The sequence below is a fragment of the Physella acuta genome, unplaced genomic scaffold (genome assembly GCF_028476545.2).
Source record: "Physella acuta isolate Inbredline_101_S28 unplaced genomic scaffold, ASM2847654v3 ptg000487l, whole genome shotgun sequence".
NCBI classification, from domain to species: Eukaryota; Metazoa; Mollusca; class Gastropoda; family Physidae; genus Physella; species Physella acuta.
The window spans coordinates 195,635-208,108 of NW_026732006.1; the positions used below are offsets into that span (position 1 = coordinate 195,635).

At 34.6% G+C, this 12,474-nt stretch overlaps 1 non-coding gene across 1 annotated transcript; it reads left to right on the forward strand.

The window, feature by feature from the left end:
* The first annotated feature begins 4,746 nt into the window (after nt 1-4,746).
* Trnaa-ugc (transfer RNA alanine (anticodon UGC)) lies at nt 4,747-4,819 on the forward strand. The gene has a single exon. It is a non-coding gene; the product is annotated as a tRNA-Ala (tRNA).
* The last annotated feature ends 7,655 nt before the right edge of the window (nt 4,820-12,474 follow it).

The following is a 12,474-nucleotide window of genomic DNA, read 5'->3' on the forward strand; positions in this document are numbered from 1 at the left end:
GATTTCTGTTCAATGTTCGGAGTTTGAAATTTGGAAGAAACTTTGCGTGAGTACTTGTCGCCTTCAGGTCCGTGCATACTGTCAACACGCTATGAGAACAAGCTAGAAATAGTTCAAGTAGAGAGACAAACGTTTTAAGACAGAATCTGATCTTAAATCCGCATGTCATCATCGATTCGCTTTGCGACGTTACATAATTTATAATTACACCAAATTATTGATTACCCGTACGTCATTACATAATTTATAATTACGCCAAATTATCGATTGGCCGTACGTCATTACATAATTTATATTTACACCAAATTATCGATTTGCCTTGCATCATTACATAATTTATATTTGCACTTAATGATCCTGCCTCACAATATTACATAATTTATACTTACACCAGATTATATATTAGCGTCATTACATATTTTATACTTACACCAGATGATTACAGAAGTAGGTTATGGGATCGATAAGTTATGAAGAAATGATTCAGTGTATCAATAAGAGGGGATAACTCCCAACAATTGTATTGGGTTAGGTGGCCTCAACACTCGGAGTTACATGTACACAATGTGTGTACACATGTACACAATGGACACGTTTGTGTAAGGGCCGCTTGTCAAGAGTTTTAATATTTGATATTTTCTTATGGAGGCCTTTTGTTCATGTTTTCATAACATTCATATTTTGTGGTTTGGGCCGCTTGGTTATTAACAATTGATTTTGTGTTTGGTGGCCTAATATGATTAGTAATTTATTTGTGACTAGTTTATTTTTTATTTGGAGCCTTAGTATTACTTAGTACTATGATATTTTAGGCGAGTTGGTCATTAGCAAGTTATATTGTTATTGGGGACACTGTGTCTTCGGCCATTGATTTTGTACCAACGGTCCAAAAATCGGAGACCACTCGTCCATTGGGCCTGGATAGATCGATAAAAGCGAGATCACGAACTCAGATTTTTACGTCAAGAATGTGTATTTCACGAGAACTGTGTGGTTAGACTAGCGTGCGTGCGTGTGATTGTGTTTCAGTGTGTTGTGTTAGTAAATATGGGGCTAGATGCGTGTATGTGGGGATGTATGTATGTATGTATGTGGGAAATGAATGTATTCAAAAATGTTAAAGAACAAATATCACACCACTTTTCTACTGTTCGTTGCGATTTATGTACAATATTTATGGCCAATGAAATTACTTGTGATTTACTGTGTCATCACCTTGGTTTTTATACACCTGCATTAATTAAGTTGATTAGCCTAAAGCGTATGGTATTTAAATCATTTAACCACATCATAATAATTTTTTTTTACATAAAGATGAAACCTTCCCGCTAAAAACGTCAATTTTTTGCTACATTAAAACGAAATCAACATAAATCAACACTTTAAAAAAAAAAAAATCGTGTTGTATATAAGAAAATTTGTCGATAAAAGAATGGAAATTTATCAACGATAAAAAATTCGACTAAATATCATTATCATCAACGATTATAAATTAACACTCAGCGCGTGACAATAATTACTCATGTCCTTTTAAACCAAAAAATTATATTGAATAATATGTCCCTTAAAGTAGATTCAAATAAATTATTTAATTTAATTACCATCACAGTTAATTTGATCACATTTGTTAATTTGTTAATTAACACAATAATTAAGGAGGGCTTTTTTTGGCGACAAATATTTAACTGCGTTAAATCGAAAATGTACTTCGGTTTTGAGATACAAGAATGTCTTCTTCTTAGAATATCTCTAGACAGACTTATTGAATAACTTCAGATTTTAGACTTTAAAGAGTTAGGTACCCGTCAGAGCTGGGTGGACTCAGGGGCGTTCTACTGATGAGAGTCCGGATTCGAACTCGAGACTTCAGACTGACACGGGCAGAATGTTTTAACACAGACACACAGGTAACACACAGGTAACCACAAACACACTACAACACATGTGTCAGACACGTCTGTAGGTTAGTTCTATCCAGTAGCGTAGCGAGGGGGGGGGGGACATATGTCCCCGGGCGCCGACCTTAGGGGGCGCCAAAATGGGTTGGAATAATAAATTGAAAGTTTGAGGGGGGTGCAAATTGAAAAGTTTGAGGGGGGGGGGTGCAAATCAAAATCTTGAGGGGGGGTGCAAATCGATAGTTTGAGGGGGGGGGGTGCCGGGAAGGGTCGCTACGCCTCTAGTTCTATCCTGTCAAATGGACAATTAAAACAAACATGGCAACATCTAGTTACTGAAGTTAAACAAGTACAGTTTAAGCGTGTTAAAAAATATCCATTTGGAAAACTAATAATTACGAATACAATTTTTTCCTTTCTGAAATACTAAAAATGGTAAATGCATTAAATACAGATTAAGGTTAGATAATTAAATAATTTACACAATTGTTAAAAAAATAGCTAGTAAAAATACTATTATAAAACTATCAGCTGTTTAGAAAATCGAAAAAAGATATCTAAATCGGTGCGATTGGTAACTTTTGATGTCTTTAGTCTTCCAAAATCGCTTCAGGCCGAGTAGTGTTTATTTACTTTGTTTGTTGATTGTTATTTCTAACCATTTAAAAAAAACAAATTATATAAGACACAATGGATAAAAAAATGTATCTAAATACTACAACACAGTATTGCAATACATACTATTTTTAGAAAATTGATATATTTATAAGGCTATAGATATTTTGTCTTGAGATTTTTTTCCCTTATATGTTTTTTTCTTTAGATATTTTTTTAAATCCTGAGATATTTAGTCTGGGGTATTCGGATCAGAAATATTTTAATCTTGGATATTTTATCCCGTAATATTTTGTTCAAGAATATTTTGTCCTAGGACATTTTGTCGTGAGACATTGTCGTACAATTTGTCTTGACAAAAATTGTCCTGAGACCTTTTGTCCCAGACCATTTTGCCCATGCATACTTTGTCCAGAGTCTGTTTGTCATAAAGTATTTTGTCCTTAGATATTTTGTCTAAAAATTCTTGGCCACTGAATACTTTGCTTGGCATGTATTGCAACAATTTTTTCTGGCCACCCAACATAGGTTACATGTTTACAGTTTAGCCAACATTCAATTGATTGTGTCTATAAGTGACAGCAACAGTTCACACATAACCGAGTGTTAATTTGATTGTAATGGATCCGCTCTGATGACATTTATCATTCGATACCAAGGCTTGAAATATTGATGGGCTTATGTCCCATCGGTAAATTAGGAGGATTACGTGAATTTTGTAAAACGCGGTTAGGTGTATTAGTTTCTTAGGAGCATACGTAGGTCAGTGAATATTACAGGAACACACATTTAGGTCAGTGATTGTTATAGGAACACACACGTAGTATATATATTTTCTAGGAACACACCTGTAGGGATATAGATTTACTAGGAACACACACGTAGTCTATACATTTTCTAGGAACACACACGTTGGTCTATTATTGTTACAGGAACACACATGTAGGGCTATAGATTTACTAGGAACACACATGTAGGGCTATAGATTTACTAGGAACACACACGTAGTCTATATATTTTCTAGGAACACACACGTTTGTCTATGATTGTTCTGGTTCGTCTATAGCACAGCATGGAGATTGATTGTTGTCAGAGCCAGGAGTTATGTCCCTTCTCTTGTAGACCTGGCCGTAGAATACAAGATTTATGGCCCCTTGTCGGTGACCATACGGTAGAAATGTGATACTCACAAACCAGCTTGCCTTTAGTCAATGTACTGGGGCAGATGTTGCATTGGTCATTTAACATGATGCTGTAGTATGACTGTATATATTTGGTATTTTGATTGTTGTGTAATAAACAATCGAGACAAGTAAATGCATTGTTTAGATAATTAAGAGCTTAAAATATAGAATGATTTAATACAAGGAGCAGTTAGATTATGATAAAAAATTTTTACCGGATAATAAAACGATGTTGTTTATTTTCAATGCTTAAATATTGGCTTTATGAACTAACATTGCGGTGTGTGGTCTATCAGATTTCTCATCTCACATTAAACTGTGGGTGTGGGTTCAAGTCATGATGGAGCTTATGGGTGATTTCGTACGAGGAGAATGTCTTAGGAAAACATAGGGTGATATAAGGAAACATAATATATAATATAACAATATAGGGCTACAGAAGGCAAAATAGGGCTACTTTGAATAACAGGACTACGTAGGATATCATAAGGCAACAGATGCAAGCAACTATTAATAGGAACATGAACCCACGGCGTGATCAAGGTTTAACATTGCTAGGCTGAGCTAACTAACAGAGATAGGGTGGCGTTTTAACGGAAGCAAACACAAGGTAGTAATATGGACTACCTTCAATGATAGTGGGTAGTCTCAACTACCTTGCATACCGGAGCAACTACCCCGCACACGGGAGAATAATCTCAACTACTTTCAATACCGGAGAGTAATCTCAAATCCCCTCGCCGATGAGCAGGAAATATCTTTAAAAAGACTGGATATGAAGTAAGTAATTATTGTCTCTAATTACATATTTAATTACACACACGGCACTTCACTCTCGCAACATGATGTCTGTATTTGGTCTTAAAGATAGGAGGGTAGGAAGATAGTGGATGGACCTGCTGACAGGGACAGTCTATTTACCTCCCCCCCACCACACACACATGCCCACACACATCTCGCATATTCCCACATGTTCTATAAGACGGACATCTCCTCACACTTATGACATGACTGATGACATACAATTTTATTCCATGCCATCAATGTCAGGGGCTGTAGCTCAAGTGGTAGAGCGCTCGCTTTGCATGTGAGAGGTACGGGGATCGATACCCCGCAGCTCCAAATAAAATGGCCAAGAATAAATGACAACGATTTACAGACAATACTAAACATTGAATGCAATATTTGTTTGGGATTACGATTTAAATTTTGTTCTTGAAACAGACGTAATAATTATCAGCACCCACAAATAAAAAAAAACAACAACTAATAATAATATCCCGAATAATGCAACACACTCGCTATGACGAAAACAATCGATTTTATTTTTCGAGTTCCAGTTCTCAGTCTTAAAGAAAAATCTTACTTTATTTTTTAAAAATCTGGATGATTCTAGAATCTCTGACCAACTTGAGCGACGTTGAGATCAATTTTTTAATAACAAACACAAGCACCACTGCGTGATTAGTTCTTAATTAAACTCGGTGATCAATAAATTTAATTACCTACCAAAGATTTCCATGTTTCCTACGTTTTATAAATACATGTTGATGAAGGTTTACATTTTTTTTATAAATTAAATAACATACCTTGGTATTGTCTTAAAACAAGATTAAAAATTTTCGATTTTTTTTACACGCTGTAGGCTATCGTTTAATTATTGGCCGCGAAGTTAAAAATTGTACGGGAGTTGGTTTGTTGATTAAATTAGCCTTAAGTCCGATCCATATTCGAGATGTGGCCTCGGGGCCTAATGCGGCACATCTCTAAAGAATATCTGCAGCACTAAAGTTAGGTGTGCGAATGTCCTAATGAGACTAGAGTTGATTAAAGTACACTTAGCTATTGTTTTTTTTAAAATTAACTTTCTGCTTATCAGAACTAAAAGAATTAGATTTCTTTATTCAAGAGTGGATTACATGCATACAAAGCTTGTTTTTTTTTAAATGAAAAAGTAAATAAAATTTGTTTTACTGACCTCTAGGAAAAGCATTTTTAGTTTTATTTATTTCTAAATATTTAATAACATCATGATGTTTTACTAGGTAGACACACATTTTAAATTCCTAAAATAGATTTAAAAAATAAACTGGCTTGTAAAAATAATTATATTTAATAATACAGATTTATATCAGGTATATTTAATTTATGTGTTTATGTTTTGGATCAAAATGAGATTGCAATACGTTTAGAAAAAAAAGTGAATATATTTTAAACATTTTAGTAATAAACCAAGATCTCAGAATGCTTCTTTTTACATTTTTAATATTATATTAATTTTTAAGCACTATTAATTTTTAAAAATAATTTTTTATTTTTTATTTTTTGTTAATTTTTATTAATACCATGTCCAATGTGTGTTTTTAATTTCACAAAGAATGAACATTGACATTTACTAATTAAAAACAAAAGCCGTTAACATTTATACACGGCCATTAACATTTGGCGTCCAAACGATTGTTTAAAAATGTAATTTATTTTTATTTCTTACTTTTTAAAATGTTTTTTTTCTCTCATTATTAAAAAAATGTAAATAATGTTTTATTTCTTACATTTATATTGTTTAATATTTCGACTGCACGTATTTTCAACAAGACTTTGTTAAGTACAATATACATCGTATATGTATATTTATATGTTGGTGATCCAAAAATATTAGATTTGGGTTTATTTAACAAAAACAAAAACCGGCCAATGTTAATAAAGGCCCCCGTGCCTACATTTGTTACCGTTTTGAATTTTTTTAAAAAACTTATTTTTAAAAAATCAATAAACTCTCTTTTTTAGTGTTTTTACTGTTTGTAGTGTTTGTGTAATGTTTGTGTAATCTACCTAAAGTCTAATACATGTATGACGTTTATGTGTTGTGTGTGTAATGAAATTTCAATCACATTTTTAGCCAGTAATATCGAACTAAAATCAAACACCAGTAGTTAAATGTTTACATATAAACACTAAATGTTTGTTTACAGATCAATAAAATGTTTTAATGTGACTAAAAAAGTTGCCATGAAGAAAACATAAACCGTATAACAAAAGCCTATAGGTTTTAAATTATTGCTATCATATAACTTAAACAAGTTTGAATAAAAACTTAAGTGAAGATAATATAAATACCAGAATTACATCTAAATTGTTATGTTGCGGCGTCATAGAAATAACAAAACGTTGTTATTTGTAGTTTGTGTTTAAAGAAATAATTGTTTGTGTTGCCGTTTTAGTGGGATGTGGTGGCATTTCTCGTTTCACATGTGACAAAATGAAGTTATTTACGTTTTTAATATTTTTTACTAAACGGACAACCATTAAAGCGAATATTCATATATTTCCTATTTAAATTCAATAATTGTTCTATTTTTGTCCATGAAAAAAGGGGGGTGGGTGTTTTCTGAAAGAAGCACTATTGCAGGATAGGAAATCAACGGTCTTGTTTTCGTTGACTAAATCAATGCATATTTTCTACGACAAAGCACCGCTGTTGTAAGAATTCAATAAACATTGAAACAGTCTCAAATTAAGTGATCACGTGTTAGTTAATTAGGTAAATTTCAATACAAATGGTCGTCTTCAGTGTCGCGCGGTGGTGGAGTTTTTTCAGCCGAAAATTATGACCCAGCAGTCTTGTCCTCGTTACAGCACGTGATGCTCAGCATCCGCGGGGCATTCTGGGTGATTTCTACATGATTGAAATAATCGACATATGATTGTTGTCAAATGATTGAAACCGTTGACATTTAGTCGACAGTCTATAGCTGGAAATATACGCTAGACCTTTCTTCTAACATTGTGAACTTTGACCTCTACTCCTTACTCAATTTTTTTTTCTTCCCTTTTTTAGCCTCCTCCCCCTGCAGTAAATCATCCCCTCCCCCTTTTCTTTCCCACCCTCACGCTATATCCCACACCGTCTGCCCCACACTTTCCCGTCTGCCAATCTTCCCGCGTAGACTCGGCCCCCTTTCGACCCGAACGTCACGCGCAAAAACAAGCCTTCTGATTGGCTGTTTTTTTTTTCATTCCACGCGGGTAGTAAAGGGTTAAACGACGTCTGCTGGGGGGAACAGTCACTCCACTCCCAGCCTCCACACCCACCCCAGCCGTAACAGTTTCGCAGACGTAGAAGCAGACGGAGCAAGTCACTGAGCAGGACTTAGTTTAGTTCCCTCCGATACAACCATACCCATTTGTACGCCCACCACACCTTGCTCGCACACCGTTCATGAATACTTCATCCACTGTTTCTATACACACTTTCCGTTGCCATAGTTACCATCACAACAACGCACTTTTTAAAATCACCATTCTTCTGATATCAAATTTAATACATTTACTAACCTCCTTACATTTATGAAGTTATAGTCGCAACATCAACCATGAATTGAAAAAAAAAAAACCTTTAAAAAAGTCAAGATATTAAAAAAAAAATTATTTAATAACAAAACTTAGACAATTGGATTGTTTTTGTGTAAATGTGTGAATAATTAATGCTCGCCGGATCACCGTGTATCAAAAAGAATCTTTAATTTTTGTTGTCAAAAGCCAAGTAATTCACACCAAGTAATCTACACCGTGTAATGGTACACCATGTAATATTACACCAAGTAATCTACACCCTGTAATGGTATACCATGTAATATTACACCATGTAACCAACACCGCTGTAATGAAATTTGTTGTAGAAAAAAATTCGACAGAACGTAACTTTTGTTTACAAACTAAACTGACCGCCGCACTGACCACTAGAGGTGTTCATTTGTGTTGGTCAAGGTTTCACTGATGGAATTACATCCTCTATAATTTAAACCTAACGACGAAATAATTAGTACCGGCATAAAAGATGGAATTTTTAATGTTAGGTTTAAAATAGTGGAGGTATTGATGGAATGACGCACGTGGTTTGGGATTAAAGCAACCGCGAACCAAACTCTAACCTTAGCCCAAACATGACTACCGTGCTGACAATAGGTAAGAAAACAGTGGCGTAGCGAGGTCGGGTGTCACCCGGTGCTGCACTTAATGGTGTCACTTTCGATTTGCACCCCCCCCCTCAACTATCAATTTGCACCCACCTCTAAAACTTTTGATTTGCACCCCCCCCCCCTCCCCCTGCCTTAAACTTTCGATTTGCACCTCTTAAAACACTATTTAATACTCGAATTAATCACTAAATTAAGTGGAATTATCATTTTTCTCTATATATTTTGCTATTTTTCGCCTTGGTGTCACCCCACTAAATGGTGTCACCCGGTGCGGTCCGATACCCCCGCCCCCCCCCCCCTCGCTACGCCTCTGTAAGAAAAGATCTATTCTATCAAATTATTTTTAAACAATCTGTACGAATCAACACTGAAATTAATCAACTTTTAGTCCTCAACACAAACACACACAAAGAAACTGTTTTTTGAACACATTCATTTAGTTAAGCAACTTTTTTTTATCTACACAATTATTTAGGCACACAAAAGCTGTTACATTTGTGGTGGTGGTGGACTGGTGGTGGTAAGGTGTGTGTGTGTGGTTCATTAACTGACGACATGCTTTTTAAATCGGTTTCTCCCCGCCTCTCCCAATTCTCACAACAAGCTAAACGTCTCTTAAAATATCATTACCAATTTACACTCTCCATACCTCACTCTAATAAATCAAAAACGTGTTGTTTTATTTTTTTTTAAATTTTTTTTAAACGTCTCTTCATATTCGTGAACTGGTATTCTCCCATGTGATAGAATGTCACAAACGTCTAAACACCCCCCCCCCAATATCCCATAATTTCGGTCCTAAAATTGAAGGCTCATTTTGCAATTGGTTAGTTTACACATTTGTCTGGTAAAAATAATTAGCTTACATAGTCGTCTGTTAACAAAATAGTCAGCTTACATAGTTGTCTGGTCAGTAAATAAACAAACACAAATAAAAACTAAGTAGTAATTGCTGCATGGGTATTACGTGATCAGACGATAGAACATTCAACCACTAACCCGAAAGTCTGGAGTTCATATCTCGAGGTCACAGAATATGGTGAACGTCTTTGAATTCATGCTTAGGAAAGTTTAGTTCTAAATCTATGATGAAAACAAAATCAGCCCGCTGAATAGAACGAATTACTTGAAACAAAAGGCGTACCGTTTAACTTGTTACTTCAGTATATATTATATTGGTTTATTTGTACTTAGTACTCTAGTCTTTCTTACTAAAGTTGCGGGTTATAGGTTCAATAAAAATATTATTTTTATAACAACAACACATCAAGCTTTTTATGTGAAATCAAAACACAAAAACTGCATTAGCGTCAGTGGCGTAGCTAGGATTTTTGGGCCTCTATGCAAAAAGTGCTAGTGGGCCCCTCAGAGGCGCAGCGACCCTTCCCGGCGACCGGGGACAAACTTTCGATTTCCACCCCCCCCTCAGACTTTCGATTTCCACCCCCCCCCCCCCCTCAGACTTTCGATTTGCACCCCCCTCACTCTTTCGATTTGAACCCCTCCCCCTCAGACTTTCGATTTGCACCCCCCCTTATCAGCTTTCGATTTGCACCCCCCCCCCCTCCCCCTCAAACTTTCGAAAAAGGGCCCGTATTTGCCTTGGGCCCCTAAGCCTTACTTACGCTAGCTTTACGGTAGCTACGCCACTGCTTAGCGTTTGATATGCCGCGAATCAATGAAAGCATTGTTTATTTAGTTTAGAGACATTGCGAATTTACAAAATATATTTCTTTAACATTGAATTGTATTAGTCGACTTTACTATGGAAGCTAGGCATACTTCCCATTTACTATAAATACACGGGAGACAACCTGTGATTAAATACCTAAAGTCACTGAAAATAACACATATTTCAAAGGTAGTGAAATAAAATAAGATAATAATAGTTTATAATTAAGTAAAACATACTTATAAAACTAATTACTTTTCAATTTTCTTAAATTCAGAAATAGATTTGTCCTTTGAATATAGTTTAAATAGAAAACCTTAACATATGCAAAATAATCATTTTTAATATTAGTGAAAATGTTAACACTCTTATAATTCCTGACCTAAAACTATGAGCAATAATACTTTTGGAACTCTATTCTAAAAACAAGTTAATTTAAAAAGTCTAGTGACATTTATGCGCAATTTCCTTATGTTATCTAAAAATAGCTCTGACGTATAATGCTGGGTGCGTTCAAGCTAGAAGAACGAGCGGTTTGTAGGTGTTTATGTAATTTTAAAATTTGTGACCGAACGAGAGGATATTTTTAAAAGCTTTCTTCGGCAATATTGTTCTAAATTATGGCAGGAATCGATTGGTACATGTTTCAAGTCGCTAAGTGGTCTGGTTGCCGAGATATGGGCCAAAAACTGATTTTTTTCGAGGTTTTTTGGCTTTTCCGGGAAATACATGAAAGAAACCCGGAATTTTTATGGCCTATGCTCATTCTCGTAACTTGCTTAACATAATTGCTTTTGGAACTAGTCATCGATATTGCTTCGTTGAGGAGGAGATACGACTTAAAGCCCGGACACACATTCATACATCCATACATTCATTCATTCATCCATCCATTCCCAGAAATGACGAGTTAATAAACGCAATTCTCCAGAATGGAAATTGCGCTAAAAAACAATGAAGACTATTATGGAAAAAAAAACCATGTCTGTATTTCTTTATTTCTGGATATCTTCATTTGAATTGTTGATTTTTTTTTAGTAATGTTCACCATTTTGTTCATCTAATGATAATTTTTGTTAATGTTTGAACTATGTTAAATACACACTATGTTAAGCACACACACATCAGTATATGTTGATGTAATGATTTCTATTTGAAAATAAAGATATTAAAAAAAAAAAATCAAAGAGAAGACTAAAATAAATAAACCGGGAGTGATCTCCCCTAACCTTTCTCGAATACTCTTATATAACTCGGAATATAGACATGATTTTAAATTACTTTTAAACAAAAATTCATAAAAAAACGTTTTAATAACAAGCTTTTATGTACTAATGCACTAAAAAGTATAAAATAAATTATACACTACTATTTAAATTACTATAAAGAAAAGCGTGGGTCACTTTAGTACTTTAGTACCTATTTTATACCCTTACTAATATTTGAGAAGAGACCCACGCTTTTCTTTATAGTAATTTAAATAGTAGTGTATAATTTATTTTATACTTTTTAGTGCATTAGTACATAAAAGCTTGTTATTAAAACGTTTTTTTATGAATTTTTTTTTCAGTACTTTACATGTTTTATTTACAATAGTGTTAAATGACTAAAAACCATTGCGCGTCTATTGAACGTGATAGCGCAGCTATTCAACCTGATAGCGCAGCAATGGAACGTGATGACGCGTGTGGTGTGGTTGGATAGACATGCCTACTAATTCGGTCCAAATTTTAATTAATTCATAAAAAATTAATTAGGCATCCACTTAAGTCAAATTTAGTTTCAGATTGCATTGTCTTCATGTCTTGACCCACGTGCCAAATGTGAATCGTATCGGTCAAGTAAAAGTTTCCGAATTTTCACTCCTGCGTTTCGATCTAGACTGACGACAGACAGACTGTCGACAGACTGTCGACAGACTGTCGACAGAGGAAGTGAGTTAAATAAAAGCTTGTAAAAATAGAATAGAATCTCGTAGAAAAAAGAATTGCGCACCAAGCGAACGCCAAAACAAAATGTGCATAATAGTGCGCAATATTATTAGTACTTTATAAATTTACATGCGTTTTTTTGAGAAATCGAAAATAGCGTAAATTAGTACTTCCGGTCAACGGAAATTACTCAAA